This window comes from Varanus komodoensis, unplaced genomic scaffold, assembly GCF_004798865.1.
Source record: "Varanus komodoensis strain SLA01 unplaced genomic scaffold, ASM479886v1 scaffold2, whole genome shotgun sequence".
Lineage (NCBI taxonomy): Eukaryota > Metazoa > Chordata > Lepidosauria > Squamata > Varanidae > Varanus > Varanus komodoensis.
The window spans coordinates 37,075,099-37,092,287 of NW_025335568.1; the positions used below are offsets into that span (position 1 = coordinate 37,075,099).

General features: G+C 42.1%; 1 protein-coding gene across 1 annotated transcript in view; it reads left to right on the forward strand.

Annotated features, from left to right (window-relative positions):
- The window catches only part of EFNB2 (ephrin B2), a 58,033-nt gene that overhangs the window by 10,786 nt on the left and 30,058 nt on the right, over positions 1–17,189 (forward strand). The window lies entirely within an intron of this gene.

The window sequence follows — 17,189 nt, forward strand, 5'->3', positions numbered from 1 at the left end:
CCAGTGTTGGGGTTTTGCAGCACGTTTAAACCTGTGCCAATATATCTTATTTCACTGATGTAGAATTAGTGGGATTAGGGGGAGATGAGTAATAGCCAGCTTGAGTTATATGAAAAGTAGAATTCAGCAGTCAAAAGCAGAATTCAAAAGCAGAAATGAACAACCCCACACCATTTTTATTTGGGATGAGAAATTTTCCAGATTGTAACCAGTGGGTACAATAAAGCAAGGAAAAGTGGAACATGCATCCCTCCAGTTATTGGTGACCTGCAGTTCTCATCACCATCATTTTATATTTCTATACCACCCATGCAGCCGTTCATAACATTTAAATCACCCATCCAGATTTTAACCAGGCCTGACCCTGCTTAGATGCCAAGATAAGACAGGATCAGGCACTTGGAAGTTGGGAAGTGCTGATAACAGTTGCAACTTGCTATCTAAATTTTAGTATGTTATAGGGGAATGCAGGGAGAAAGAGGCAAGAACAGCAAGAAATTAATGTGCACAAATGCAGCTTAGTAAAAGCCTGTAGCAACTAGTGATGTACAGTATAGCCATTTTGGCTAATACGTAGGTGGAATAGAAATCAATCAATCAATCAATCCAGCTGATAGCAGAGTGGCTGAAAAGGAACTGAACATACGATATCTGAGCCGTAGGGACACAGAAACTTTGGCTTAGTTTAGTTTCCAGCCTTTCTTTTTGATCACTACCCTCCCAGAGCTTGGCACACGCAGAAAGCTCACGGACAGGAAATGTTCTCCAAGATTGCTTTAGGAAAAAGTTTTCTCCCACTTTGGGTGGATCTTTTACAAAAAGCAGATGGAATGGGATTCTCTTGCTACTTCCATTTCCCTAAATTCCAGTGAGATGAAAGCTTTTTCTTGCTTCAAGTTACCTCAATTCCCAGAGAGCTCTGAGGGGAAGAGCTCTTTCCGGGCCTTTCATGAGATGAGATGGTTAGTGGGCTGATGTGGTGGTTGCCATGACAACTGAATGTGTGGACTCTCGATGCGTCATGCTTATTTCTCTAACCGGGGCTGTGCTATGGAACCGGGCTTGTGAAACAGCGATAGTGCCTGCAGCTGTTCTAGCAGTACTGACCTGTTCTGGCTTGGACAGGAAGGCATACTCTGTTGAGCCATCCAGGACCGATTTTGCCTTTAGGCAGGGCGAGGCTGGGAGGGCAATGGCAGCAAGCTATCGGCAGGCAGAGCATGGTGCCATGTGGCCAGCCCTGTGGCCCGCAAGCTCTTCTAGGGGATGCTGCTGTCCCATCATTGTGTCCCATGCTGCAGTAAGGTTCTGCTGCTGCTCTGTTGGCTTCCATGCATGGCAGCTAGAAGGCTCGGGGTTCGTGCCCTTTGCCTTGGGCAGGTGGGGGCCATGATGCGCCATTGCAAAAGCTGCTGCATCCTCCTCTGAAAATGTATTTGATGATGAAGCAGCTTGTCTCTCCAGGCTAAAAATAAGACTCCACTCAAGCCCAGACCTCATTTTACAACAAGCCAGCATTGGCACTCCTGAATGTTAAATTGCTCGTTGAAGCTTACCAGTTTAGTGACGTGTGGCAAGTGGGATTTCAAGAATCCAGGCAGAGTATCTCGTATCTGCATCTCTGCATCGCTGTAATGCTGACTCTCCAGTGGGCGAACGTCACTGCAGGTCTGCTCCTGCTGGTGTTTGCCATCTGCTCAACTGGTGCCCAAGCAGCAGTTGATCTGTACGCTTGATTGGGTAAAAGTTCCATTTGAAGTTAAGAACATCTTGACTCCTGTGTGGAAGGGGCTTTACGGTCCTTTTGCATTTTCTGTCCACACTCCAGTTGTTTTCTTCACGTTTAATTAGCTTTCAGTTTTATTTCAGGAGCAGTCTGGTTTAATCATTCTGTAATGCTTAAACTTTGTTTCTCCCTCTCCTCCCTTTTTCTTTTCATTTCTCAGAATAGTTCTGGATTTTATTTGTGAAATGAGCAGGGAAAAATCAGTTTGGCTGGCACCAACAGGGCATTCCTGTGTATGTTTACCGAAATGCAATTTAAATGCTGTCTTCTGAGGTTTACTCCTAAGAAAGCATGCTTAGGATTGCAGTCTAAAACCTGGGTTAATAGTTTTTAAAACTTGTGTGGTGTCCATGCCTCAATCTTCCAAATAAGTGCCATTCCAATTCTTTATTTAAAGGATTGCAAACCAAATCCTTACTTATTTAAAGTCATTAAAAGAATGAAGCTACAGTATATTCACTCTTGTCACCATGCTAAACTTTAGGGAAGATGTTTCAATTACATACACATGATTAAGCTAAGCCTGTTCTCAGGTCTCTTGCTGAATTGTTGTAGGAAACAGGGTTTTCTAGAAAAGTGAAAAAACCACATGGTTGCATTTCACAAAAACTCAGCCAAAGCAGACTGTTTTAAAAGTATAGCAGCGACATCTTTTTTCATTTCAATTCTGGAGCAGTAATAGGACTCCCTAGTCTGGAACTCAAGAGCACCTTTTCTGGTAGTATCATTGGAAGTGGCCTCATCCTGTGTCAGAACTTTGGCCGTCCAACCCAGTATTGCCAACTCTAATTGGCAGTAATTCTTCAGGCTCTTTTGAGCCATACTGGGGATTGAACTTGGAGTCTTCTGCATCCAAAACAGATCACTACTGAGTTACAGCCTCTCCCCTGATCCTACCGGGGACTAATTTTTATTTGGTGTAAGATGTAGGCACTTAATACAAATTCCAGGTAATGCCTTTTTTGGCTCTGAGCAGGATTTTTACTAATCTTGCTTGGTAGGAAATAAGAATACTTAATGGCATAACTTGGTCCACTGAATAGCAGCAGCTGGACATAATGAGACTACCACATTAAATACACCAGTTCACAGGGTTGTCTGAATCTTTGTCATTTATTCCTGGTATTCAGCAGTCTAAGATTCAAATCTGTTTTGACTGTTGAATGCACTTTAAAGTTTGGATCAATGATTCACCTTCTGTGATAGGAAGGACCTTCAGTGAGAAGGAATGGTCTCTGCCTGATTTGGGGGGATCTCCCCCCATCCTACAACTGAGTGCATTTAATAAGATCAACTGACTTGCTCTCACTGGGATCATACAGCATGACAACCCAGGCTCTGAGTTGAAAGTAGGTTGTTGTGGTGTGTGAACTCATTGTTAACAATCCATGGTCTATTAACCTTGAGCAACCCATAGTTCACAGTCCAACAGTTCTGTGGCTCTCTCTGTAGATTATTTGTAGTTAACAAACCAATGCTTTTTAGTGCAGTTGGGTTCACACAACACAACAATCTGTGATTCAACAACTTATGGTTGATAGTTATGCTTGTTCGAACCCAGTCGTTGTATAGCATTTTCAGAGAGCTGGAAGAATCGTTGTGGGAGGGAGGTAGTGGAAAAGTCCACTTCCATTTGCACAGTTTGATCCTGTTTAAATCTGGATGCAACCCTAGATGCTGAAGTCTTACGATGACTGATACATACTTATTTTCAAGCATATGTCCTAAAGGTACACAGAAGAAGCCAGGATCAACTACTGCCATTTGTTAAGTGTGCGCATGATAGCAAAGGTGTGCACTTCCACAAGGTGTGAAGCAGTGACATGAATGGGTGCAAATCCAGAGACTTTACATGCAGTTGGCATCATGATGTGATTGTCTGAACATCATCAATTGATGGTGTTGGTTCCTAAAGCATCTCAACAGAACTCAGATTATGGGCTGCAGTGATGCTGGCGTGATTACTGTTCTGTTGCCTGCACTGAATAACATGGTGCAGTGTTGTTCCAATCCACTCCACATTCTTCCTGCTTTTAAAGACACATGTTTGTTGCTTCTTGCAACCATTTCTGTTTTTTATGTGTTACAGATATCAGAATTAAATCAAGATGGCAGGTTGGGGATATTGAGTTGGTTTTCCTTTTGTCTTTTTCTTAACAAATCTTCCCTTTAAATTATTTTTAAACAGATGAGCATGAACAGAACACACAGAGCGTGAGTGGGAATACTTTGGCACAAATGTTAGGAAAATCTGCATATAAATTCTAAAATACAGAAAATAGATGGCGCTGATTCATGCATTTTCTATGCACATTTTCAATTACTTTATGAGATCTGTGTGACTAGTACTTTTCTGTGGGTACCAAGCAGCTTAGTTCGCCTACTGAATGCACCTTGTAATTTTAATTCTTGAGGTTTGCTAGGCCTGTATGTGTGTTGGAACTATTCTCATGAGTGATATCATGAGGTCACTGAAAAAATGGCTTTAGAGGAGAAAACGTTGGTGAAAACTGCCCTCAGCTATTCAGCTTGCCAGTGTGAAGAAGCAACTGCACCACAGCCCAGCTTGGAAATGGTGTTTTAGTGAGCTTCCGTGCCCCTGTGGCTTCCTTACTTACAACTGTTTCTCTCTCAAGGAACAGGGAAACCAAAATCTCCTATATTATAGGGCATACTTGTGGCTTTAACATTCCAGCCACAGGACAAGACAGTCCCCACCCGTTTCTGTTCGTTCTATATGACTCAGAACAAGACTGTGCAGGTGATGACAAATGGTAATTAAGAGACAGTCTCACAACTTTTAAGGCTGTCTCCTCACTCTCTGGCTGACAAAAGGATTTCTAAAAGGGGAGAATGTGGTAGTCCAGCAGTAGAACAAGAATGCCCTTTAGTCTGTCCCAGCTTAATTGTGCCCTTTAGAAGAGCTAACTCATTGGCAGATGCCAGCTGGTCTGTTAGCTTAGTTAGAGCTGAAATATCTGTGACTTCTGAAAGAGACATACGTTAGGTTCCTTCTGACTTTCCCTCTTTCTTCATGTATGCTAAATCTCTGCAATTCTCCAGGAAAAGCATGTTTCCTGCTTCCCTGTTTGCAGAGTCCAGCAAACATACTCCAAGTCAACAGGCTTTTGCAGCAGACACTGTGTGTGTAACTTAAAAAAAGCAAGCTGGTTATCTTTACACAGACAGCATTTTTTAAAAAGTTCTGTGCCATGTACTTTTGAAAACACACACACCTTAATACAGCATCAGGTTCTTCTTGAATTCTGTGGCTACAAAATGAAACAACAGTCTTTATATCAAAGGGAGTCGGCTTTCATTACTCTGAAGCTTCAATTGCTCAGTGCTGTAGGCAGGGAAATCTAATATTATTGTGACATGTTTAGTAATTTTAGGATGACAGAGGGAAATGGATTAAGTTTAAATATAAAGGCGCACACCACACATGGGCTTTGTCAAATGGAATATGAGGTTACTTAGGGAGGGAGTGCCTTTTTTCCCATTGTCAGTATGAATTAGTAGTTAGTAAATAACCAGTCCCTAGTTGGTAGATTTGGTCCCTTTAAAAAAGGAAGAGGTATACGGGAAAATGGCCACACATTACTACTAGTTTGCAATTACTAGTGCAATTCCAAATCAGAGCTGTTTAACTGGTTTTTGTCCTGTAAGCTTGCAGGGCATTAGAATTAGTTTGGATTTCTGCTATTCCCCTTTATGGAATGTGAGTGTCTGATGACCAGCTTGAATAGCAGTACTATTTATAGAACACTCTACAAATGCCAACAGTACCATCGTACATTTCTTTAATTTTTTCCCCATAAGTATAACAACCCAGCTTAAACCAACAATAGGTTTCACCTTTATACATGTACAAAAGAAGGTAGCTTGACAGAAAAGACCTCCCCTCTGAAGTGTGTATATACATATACAATTGCAGAGCGCTTTGATTTAGCTCTCCGTTCACTGGCTTGTTCCATCGCTACTCGTTTACATCTTCAGTAATTACTATAATGGTTCAGAACACAGCCTTTGACAGCATTCCTCTATAAACCTACATTTCTCTTGTCCTCTGTTACCTTGCTGGGATTCACAACAGTGCATTCATGCTCAAACCTGTTCTAATGTTAAAGTGCAAAAGGGGGCAGTAAAGTGCTATCGAGAAAACACTATCTTTTTGAAGAGCAGGGGTTTTTAATTGTAAATTCTCATTTTACTTTCGATTTGTTATCTCAATTATTCATTGGTTTGTTATTTTAGGTGACTCTTTCCTGCATTTAGTGGTTTTTAAAATGTGACTGCATGTGTTTCTGTGTATATAAGGCTTACCATTTTTAAAAATAAATGCTGTAGAATAGATGTTACTTTCTCCTCCAGGTCCTTTAGTCCCAGAGTGACATTTCTTTGTCTTTTTTCCCTCAAAGTCTTCTCTGTGCACATTCTTCCAGTGAGTACATTTGCTAAGAGCTTAACAGTTTTCTTTCTTTCCATATTAACTGTGTATTCCTTTGGAGGAAAAGCAAATAGAAACAAAAACAAACAAACAAAAAGGTGTGGGAGGGAGAAGAATTTGGGGCCTGGGATCTGGAGTACTAAAATGTGGAGAAGGGTCATGGGGTCAAGAGCTGGGCACATCCATGATTCATCAAGAAATAGGAGGAATGAGCATCAAATTGCATTGCATCTACCTATGACTTTCTTCCTTTCTAGTAATTCTATAGGCAGATTCATTTCTGTAGAGACACATTCCTAATTTTACTACAGATGTTCTGCATTTTTCCTGTTTCAAGAACAGTTGAAGAAAATACTATCATACAGCAGTGATGTCTGCAGAATTCAGCTTCTACTGCATAGACTGGCGCATTTCTGATGGTGACAAGGGTCCAGCTCAGTTGACTGGATTCATATGGCTCGAGTGATTATTCATATTACCAGAGTAATAATACAATTCTAAAATAGAATATTCATATCCATAAAGCATTTTTGGTAGACAAAAGCTGCTGCCCATAAGGTTAATTTTGTTTTGTTTTGGTGAGAAACTAAATTGATTTGACAAACTGATAAAAACTCTTTAAGTGTTATAAGTATTTATGGCATCCAGTAACTGCTTTCTCACATGACTACAGGTAAATAAATGCAATTAATACTACCATGCAAATAGGTAATTTCTGAAAGCAGCATTTATAATGAATAGTTTCAGCTAAATTTGGCTAATTTTTACCATAGTTTCCAGTTTACTGTTTCTTCAGATACTAGATAGCCTAGCAGCTTGGTGTGTGTGTGGAGGGGGGCCAATGGGAGAGATTTTCTTGTTTGGGAAATCTAACAGATAAAGCTTGCAGCTGAAAGAATCATGAAGTGCGCAGCATTGCTGCTAGTTACTGGACTGAAATCATGTCTAAAAGTAGTGCATAAAGTATGATCCCCTGTTCGTGCTGTGCAACACCTACCAGTAATCAATAATTTTAAAATGCATTTTTCTTTGAAATTTAGCTAGTAAACAAGAGTCTGTGTTTACAAAACATTTACCTATTTATTGCAGCCTCTTGAATACAGGCAAACAGTTTGGGTCAATTCATTTAACTGTTCTAGAGGTGAAAGAGTCACCAAATTATGATAATTTGCTATGCTCATGTACTAAAACGAGCTTGTGAAGGAAGGAGTGCATAGATCAGGATTTATTTACGAATGCCTGGGTAACTTTTACTAGATCGGTAAGTGTTTCTGTCTCTCAGTAGTTTGACAGTAAGAAGTAAAATGGAACTCACAAAATGGCTGCCCTTTTTCTAGTAACTTTTTTTTGTTCTCAGCCTCAATGTTCCTTATATATAAAATATGAGCATTGATTGCTTACCTTTGACCAGGTCACTCTTCAGTTCTCCTGGTCAGTTTTAGAGTTTTGTGTTAGAATGCCTGATCTGCTACAACTCAGATGTGGATTAATACGTGAGTGTATGTGTGAGCAGGTTATTTTAGAAGTCTGGTTCCTTGGGTACCTACTCTTAAAACTGGATATAGAGCAGATCCTAAAGTGGAATGTACATTGTAGTGGAAGTAGGTTCTACATTCTCATTGTAGATGTGGGAACATTGAAAATACAGTTTTAGTGTCATGTGAAAATATTGATAGAGGGAACCAGGTGGATGACTAGCTACAGTGAGTTGGAAAAGAAATTATGGTAGAGTTGAGGCTAATATAGACAATACATTTTAAAGCAGAGGCGTTGAAGCTTTTCTATCCAAAAATACTGAATTCAGCTTTGGTGCTCTCACTTGTCTTATTCTAGTGATCGGAGTAGCCAAAATAACTGCATATTTTAGCTTAGACCTCTATCTGCCATTTCAACTTTTAGGATGGGCTCAAAATGTGCAAAAGTCAGGACAGCACAAAATGGGGCCCAGGTAAGTGGGTGTGGCCATTTGGTGAAACTAGCTGCACTGGATTTTCCTCAAGCAGGATTAAGTTGGCCTACAGGCCTATGGTTCAGCACCTCTGCTTCAAAGTTGTGGAAATGTTCACTCTCCATTTGTATGTGATACCTGTGAATTATTTTTTTCCTGTTGCAAACTTGCCCCAATTTAAATGATCCTTAGGATATTTACTGGATGACTGATTTACCTTCTTTCATCCACCACATAAATGGACATAAATGCACAATGGACCACACCTAGGACAAAGATTCTGCATGAATTATCCAAAAGGGAATCATCAAACAGTGCTTCCACATAATTTGGTATTCACACAGTCTCAAATATTGACCAAGTTCAGACAGCATGATAAACTACCTTCAAGGCTTGGGTGTGGGCTGTTATTGAACTGTAGTTTCTTGTTGAACCATGGGTTATCGTGTTTTCTGAACCTAACTGCATTAATAATCCATGATTATTAACCAAGAAAAACCCATGAAGAGAAGTCATGATTTGTTGTTGGTTTGTTAACTGTGGGCTCTTCACCATGATTTGCAATCTTGACTGGGTTCAGAATACACTAGAACCCACAGTTCAAGTGATAGCCCACATTCAACCCACAGTCAGCCCTTGAGTGTGGGTTATTGTGTTCTCTGACCCGGTCACAATATTGTGGGCTTGACTGTGCTGAAGGGGCACCTGTGCTTCTTCCCCATATGTATGTCCTGGGCAACAGATGAACATTTCTGGCAAACATTTCTGATAAAGCAACACTTTTATCATTCTCTTTCACAGTTGTCTGCAGAACAGAAGAATGAGGCAAGCTTGTTGCATGTAAGAGCCATATCTAATTACAAGTGGCCTTTATGTTTCTTTGTGTACATTTCTTATCTCTTAAGAGAATGGAATGCGTTAAGTGTGTTGCAGTTGTAAAAAGCAACATCCACACTATTAGAAGTTTTGCTGCACAAATCTGTTGTTGTGATAAGATTGCCTAGAACAGGGCTAGATAACTTTGGGGGGCAACTTCGGCTGGATTCCTTTCAGTCCCTCTTAAAACCCTCTGGATGTTGCACTGCTGAATTGTGGCAGCATCAGCAAAACACTGGTCATATTTTAGTGGCAAACTGCAGTACCAACCTGAAGCCAAATTTTGCTTTGAGAAAAGGTGCTGGCAGCAATAAGCTCCACAGAGACAAATTAAGGGGTGTTGGAGATTGCACTTAAAACCAGAAGGGTCCGTGCAGTCCATGGGCTATGTGTCTCCTAGCCCTGATTGAGAAGCTTCTACAACACTCTGCCATTATTGACAGATAATTCCCCTTAAAGCTGTCAGATCTTTTCCTTGGCAACACCATATTTAAGGATTTGTGCCTGGTGAAGTTCCAGCACTGAGCGGCAATTCCTTATTGTAGTTTATTTATTTATTTATTTATTAAAACATTTTTATGCCGCCCCATTCGCCGAAGCCTCGGGGCGGCTTACAACATAGATAAAACAAGTTAAAATCCATATAAAATAATCTTAATTAAAACTCACATTATAAAATAAGCCGCCCTGGCCAGATAAAATTCAATTGTATTTAGCATTTAAAATGTTGCTTAAATAAAAAGGTCTTAGCCTGGCGCCGAAAAACAAATAACGACGGCGCCAGGCGGACCTCTCTGGGGAGCGCATTCCATAACTTAGGCGCCACCGCTGAGAAAGCCCTTCTCCGAGTAACCACCCTCCTAATTTCTCTCACGGAGGGCTCCCGGAGAAGGGCCTCTCCCGCCGATCTCAGGGGGCGACTGGGCAAATATGGATGTAAGCGCTCCTTCAGGTAACCAGGACCCAAGCCGTTTAGGGCTTTATAGGTCATTACCAACACCTTGAATTGGGCCCGGACTTCAATGGGGAGCCAGTGAAGCTGACGGAGAACTGGCGTCATGTGAACATAACGTCCAGTCCCCGTCAGCAGCCTGGCAGCTCTATTCTGAACCAATTGAAGTATCCGGACCGTCTTCAAGGGTAGCCCCACGTAGAGCGCGTTACAGAAGTCAAGACGGGAAGTCACCAGCGCATGAGTCACTGTTGCAAGGCAGTCGTACTCCAGGTAGGGGCGCAGCTGATGAATCAGCCGAAGCTGGAGGAAAGCGCTCCTCGCCGCTGTTGTCACCTGAGCTTCAAGTGAAAGCTCCGGGTCGAGGAGCACTCCCAAGCTGCGGACCTTGTCCCTAGGAGGGAGTGCAACCCCATTCAGGACAAGGTTCAGGTCACCTTCTCTGAAGCCCGAACCGCCAACCAACAGGACCTCCGTCTTGTCTGGATTGAGCTTCAGTTTATTGGCCCTCATCCAGCCCATTACCTCGGCCAGGCACCGGTTCAGTACAGCCACTGCCTCACCTGGATTGGTGGAAAACGAGAGGTAGAGCTGGGTATCATCAGCATACTGATGGGTCCGCAGCCCACACCTCCTGATGACCTCTCCCAGCGGTTTCATGTAGATATTGAACAGTAAAGGGGACAAAATGGAACCCTGCGGTACCCCATGGCAAAGCTGCCATGGCGCAGAGCCATAGTCCCCCAACACCACCTTCTGGAATCGGTCGTTGAGATAGGAGCGGAACCACCGCAAAGCGGTGCCTCCGACCCCCAATCCCGCCAGCCTATCCAGAAGGATACCATGGTCGATGGTATCGAAGTTTTCCTTCCTGTGAAATTAAAAGTCTCCATTCCTCCGATTGTGGTATGGATCCATTGTCCCCCGCCTTTTTGACTTGACAGTGAGAAAGCCTAGAACATAAATAACTGGAGAATGCCTGCTTAGTGAGCTTCCAGGAAGTAAATTTAGGCTGGGATCTGGCAATCATATTCAGAGGAACAGTGAGCAGATAATTGGTTTCTAAGGATAGGTAAGGAAAGCACTTCTTCAGCTATTTAATGTTGGAGATCTTTGGAAATTCTCAAGTAAATTTAATGTATCACTTGGGAAGGTCTGTTAATTTCAGTAGTGTTTCACTATCACTAGCCTTTATTGTGAGCAATAGTCCTGCAACTGTAGCCTGATTAGTTGGCCTACTTACTAGCATCCAGTATCTTCCATAATTAGCAGCATATCTTCAAGAGAAGTGTTTCATTGAGAATGCCTGGCATCCCTGCTATGTAGCTTCACTGGCTTCCCATCGAAGTCCGGGCTCAATTCAAGGTGCTGGTTATTACCTATAAAGCCCTTAACGGCTTGGGACCTGGATACCTAAAGGAACGCCTTCTTCCGTATGCCTTCCTGCCCCCTGAGATTGGCAGCAGAGGCCTTCCTCTGGGAACTCTCCGTGAAAGATATTAGGAGGGTGAGTACCCGGAGGGCTTTCTCTGCGGTGGCGCCCTGCCCATGCAATGCGCTCCCCAGAGAGGTCTGCCTGGCGCCGTTGTTATTTGTTTTTCGGTGCCAGGCTAAGACCTTTTTATTTCAACAATATTTTAATAACTTTTAATATTAGCTATTTATGTTTTAATCTGCAGCCAGGGTGGATCTGGAATTTATTTGTATTATGTTTTTATTACTATTTTTATTTATTCATGTAAGCCATCCTGAGCTCTGCGGAAGGACGGCATATAAATATTCTAAATAAATACAGACAGACAGACAGACAGACATTGGAAGGTGTAAAGTAGTAAAGAGAGTCAAAGTCTTAGTAAGTTGATAATGTTGTATAGGTTTCTCAAAAGAAGGATCTGACTCCTCTGTAGTTTTACATACAATCCAGCAAATGTAGAAAGCGAAAGAAAATTGGTTGATATGGTGTTTATCTGATGTCTGTATTTCTGATGGAAATATTTTTTGAGGGGTGATTCTGCACTAGTTTTGTCCTCTTCCTTTACGGAGATAGATTCAGGAAGCTCAGTTAACAATGATGAATAGTAAAACAAGCTGTATAAAGAAGCAGAGAAGTTTAAATAACTTTTTAAAACTTTGTTTTATGCTGTTAAACTTAGATTTTGATAATCCAGATAGAAATTAAATACTACAAGGATGTCTTTGAACATCTGTTGTGACATTTAAGGCAGGCACAGAAACTGCTGCCTGGGGTCCCAGTCCAGCCTCTGAAAGCTTCTCTGAAATAGGATTCAGCCCTCACGTTGAGAGGGCTGAGTTCTGCAGACCTAGTTGGAGACATTTCCTTCCCCACCATGGGCGCTCTTGTGGCAGGAGCCTTTTGAGAAGCACCTCTCTGTGCGGATTAGTTTTTAATGCACACGTCAGCACAGTAACTAACGTTTGATGGAACGAATAAGGGATATTCACGCCTTCCCCCACCCCACACATCCAATAAAAAGGAGATGGGAGCAGGATTCTACCCACTGCCATGCCCTCAGTAATGTGCCTGCTAGTAATGCCAGTGATGATGCTGGTGGACATGCCCTTAGAGATGTGGATGCCAGTCCTGTGTTCAGCCTGCGGCTTCTTTGTCCCTAGCTCCAAATGCTTGGGGGCTGGGGACCACAACCCATTGATGCCGTCCCACTTCCCGCTCCCTCATCTGCTCCTTGAAATTAGGATGAGGGCCATGCGGGCATGCCTGTAACAAAGCTTTCATGTAATTACAGTGTTTATAGAGTGTGTTGTTCAAATACAAGCTTTGACAAAGGCAAAGGCCTTGTTTTAAAATACTAGTTAAAAATTGAAATACTAATTCATCATGTGGATTTCAAGTTTAAAATGCTGCTTTTCCACCTGACTTTTTAGGAGTAAGGTGAACCTTTTTAGATTAAAAGTAAATTGGAAGCTGTTTTTGGACCATGTATCTCGTGTTCAAATTGCTTGCCCCAGTACGTCAGCGTAAAAGCTGGCTTTGCTTAGGCAAAAGGTGCCATCAGGCTGTGCCTCTTGGCTGCTGGAATGGATCCTAGCAGCCATATGCAGCTCCATATTTTCTGCTGTAGCAGCCATGAGAAGGGCGGCTAAGGCAGACAAAGAGAGATTAAAACCAATTTTGTTCATCAGGTCCATCTGCTCATGTATGCTAGCCCTAAAAGTAATATGTTCTCTGTCTACTTTATCATGCATGTGTTGATGTCCCTGCTAGCCAGGTGACTTACAGACCCCTAAACCAAATGCCAATAAGGTTCAGCAAGGCGGAGATTCATTTGATTCTTTTATTCAGCTGAGAAAAGCAACCAGGTGTCAGCCTCCCAGTACACAGGCAAGAAGCAACACACCACATTCCATCAACACATCCTTCTTATAGCTTTTCTTTTTCCTTTTTTTCTCACACAGTCTCACCCCCATTGTTCCCTCATCCAATCACCTCCCAGAGTCTGCCTGACCCTTTGCCCAATCCCCTTACGGGGTCTGCATGTCCACTGCATGCCTGTCCTCGTGCAGGTGCTTATCTACGTCCAATCCCCTCACAGGGGGAGCGTGATCACAGTGTGTCAGGCCTTGCGTAGGGAGAGGGCTGTAGGGAGAGGGAGCCCTTTGTTTTGGGGGTCCTCCTCTTCACACTACCCTTATCTTACCTTATCAACATTCTTTTGCCTAACATTCTTTTGCCTAACATTCTTTTGCCTCCCCTTTTTCTTTCTCCAAAGCAAGCAGTTATACAGAAAGCAAATGGCGTTAACTGAGCTAAGCAAGCAGCTTTTTACAAAAGCAAATAGGGTTACTTAAGCTAGAACTAAATAACATTAGTTAAGCTAATCAGGCTCCTTCACATGTGTGTGCACGGGGGTTAACAATATAGTGTTCCTTGCTTGTGTCCTGTTTAATTTCAGTAGCTTCTTGTTTGACTAAAAATCTGCAGTGCAAGGACAGAAAAACAGCTGGATGGCTGCTTTTATAGCACAGTTTTCTGCATTTGGATTTGGTGCTTTGCATGGCATGCCTTTGCTCCTGAAGACATCCAACTGCTGTGGGCATAATTAAGCTATCCTTGTAGTGAAGCTTCAAGCTGAACTCTTTAGAGAACATGACTTTGGCAACATTGGTTTGGCACCAGGCAGAAAATTGGAAGACTTTTAATATTTTGTATTAGTTACACTTTTGCTTGAACCAGAGGTTTTAATTAGCTGTAGGGCTTACACCTCATTGTATACCTTTTAATACATAACCAGGGAACCTGGCTGGATTACGGACAAGCAAAATGGCTTAAATTGGTATGCAGCCCATGTCCTCTTGCAGGGATGATGTACGGGGCATCTAGTAGCCAATGGGCCTTTTTGAACCATCATAAGCTAAGCAAGCTGTGGCAGTGCGTGCTGGGTGTTGTTGAGAATGAAAGAGGCAGTTGTTCTTGGTGTGCATTTCAAGGTCAGGGAGACTGGGACTATTTGGAGGGGGAATAGGATGAGCCCTGGGAAACGGCCTCTGGATTTCGAGATGGAGGACGCCGGAGGGATTATCTCTAGGCCGCCCTCTCCAGCTGTTCAGGTGGAGAATAGCCACAGTCTGCACCTGCCTGGAGGGGGCATGGAACAGGAGCCAGATGAGCCCAATCCTATCCTTGACCCCATGGTGCAGTGTCAGGTGAGAAGGGCCAGCCAGCTAGAGGGGCAGTGCATAGCCAAGAGGTTGGACTGTCTCCAGAGGTGTGGGGCCCAGGAAGGAGGGCAAAAGGAGGGCTCTCAGAGGCAATTCCTAGACTCTGCTTGCTCATACACTCTTTTGCTGGTTATGCTTTGATTGATGTATGTTGGAGAATAAAGAGCTTTTGTTGTTTTGAAAGGGTGAAAGGGGAAACTGACAGGTGTGATTTGCATAGTTACTCACTGGACCACCACTTGGAATATCGTTTGATCTTGTTTAGCCTATGGTTTGTTTGTTTGTTTATTTATTAGATTTCTGACCTGTTTTTTCCCCCCAATAAGCTCAAAGCAGCTTACATCATTCTCTTCCTCCTATTGTCATGCTTATCCCCACAACAACAACCCTGTGAGGGAGGTTGTGCTGAGAGTCTGTGACTGCCCCAAAGCTACCCAGTTTCCATGGCTGAGTGGCAGTTGGAACCCAGATTGCCTGACTCCTAGACCCATCCTCTTAACCACTGTGCCACATTGTCTCTCTTATGATCTTCATAGGGAAGTCTCATTAACATAAGACAAATCTTCAGACCTATGTACCCTACAATGAGCCAATGAAGTCAGAGAATTTGGATTTAAAGTTGAATCTGTTTTCAGTGTCATTCCTGTTTAATATAACACGAAAGTAGACAAGCTGGTGCCCTTGAGTTATTTATATTATAACTCTCATAAGCTCCAGGAAGCGTGGGTAATGGTCAGGGCTTCTGAGTAGTCCAAGAAGTCCAAAACAATTAGAGGATATATATCCCTGAGATAATGCATCCAAGGATTTAAAATATATAAACTTTCTGACTTCTGAATTGAGGCTTTATATAGCTTTTTTATTACTGTCCATTGTAAAATTTTGGACAGTCACATCTGCACTATAAGCCTGTCTTGTGATGAATTCATAGTTTTTTAAGTAAACACCACCACAGTGGGTGACTTAGAAAACATATTTTTATGTATGCTTTTCTTTACATCACCTTTAAAGCATATATTTGAAAACATTTCTTAGCTATCAGGCCGCCTCCTGCTTTGCTACAGTTCTTTTGAATGAAAGCCACCAACCTTGTTAAGATAAACCTGACACATTCGTCATACTTTTGAATGAAACTGCCAAAAAAATTGGGAGATCTGCTGTACCATATCTATTTTTTAGGCAACTTGAGGCACAGGTCTAGCTCATAAGTAAGGCGCACCCCCCCCCCCATCTTCTACTTATGGTACAGGCTAGGTAGTTGCTGAACTACTTTAATCAAACACAAGATAAATGAATTCTTTTTTAAGATGTTTATTATGAAACTTATCTGTATGTCCATGTGCATTTGTGCGTGTATGTGCTTCTGTGCGTGAGAATGTGTGTGCGTGAGAGAGAGAAAGTGGGGCACCAGCCAACGCAAACACACCCACACAAGCTGTTGGGCAGAGTTATTCATTAGAAAGACATTGTTTCAGTCTTCAAAAACATTTTCTGTTAAGGCAGATCTTTATGGCAATATGGCTGGCAAGAATGATTTAAAAAAAGGAAAAAACGGCTTTCCGCTGTAGGTATTAGAGGGATATTGTATCCATAGCTTTAAAGATGAGCTTCCGGACATTAATTTGAACACATGCATCTTAGAGAAAAAAATTGCAGTAGCCTTTGTTGCTTACTGGACCATATCTTAATTTTGTGTTGAAACAATATTACTAGTAATTATTTCCATTTTTAAACATTTATTTGCTAAGGCAGTACCTTAAAATAAGGGCAGTTACTTGACTGATAGTAGCAATAATAAATACTTTGAAATATTTCAGTTGTCCATTTGATTCTGAAGTTAATGTTTTATGAAGAAGAAGTGAATTAAAATTACAGTTTTGAGGAGTGGAGAAGATTTTCTTGTGATAGTTTAAGCTTTCCTAAAGGATCAGCAAAAACTTGGAAAGACATTGTCAAAAATGGAGGTCAAATGTTGGTTTTCTGCCTGTCAGTGTAGGAGCCTGAGAGAGGGAGGGGCCAGCCAGTGCCTCTGCTAGTTGGAAACCAAACATAATGCATAATCGAGCAAAACCCATCACAGCTCCCTATTGGTTAGGGCCTGTGACATACCTTAGAGCCAGAGATTCCCCATGTCATCACAGTGAAGAGGCAGTGTAGTGTAATGATTAGAGCACTGATGTTGCAGGACCTCTCAGCCATGGGTTACTTCACAGACTTGCAGCCTTGCCTAGTGGATATAATAATGAGGAGATTGATAGATGCCACCTTGGATTTCCTGCAAAGGGAAGAAAAGGCAGGATATTAATGTGATTATAATTAATGAAATAATTGCCAGTCTGAGAGATTAAAAAAAAAACCCATGTTGATACCAGCGGCCATTGTATTTCATGAACATTTATATTAGACACAGCAACACCACCTTCCACCTGAAATGTCTCACTATGGAGAACAGTCTCTTCTTAATTTGCCAGGTGTTTTT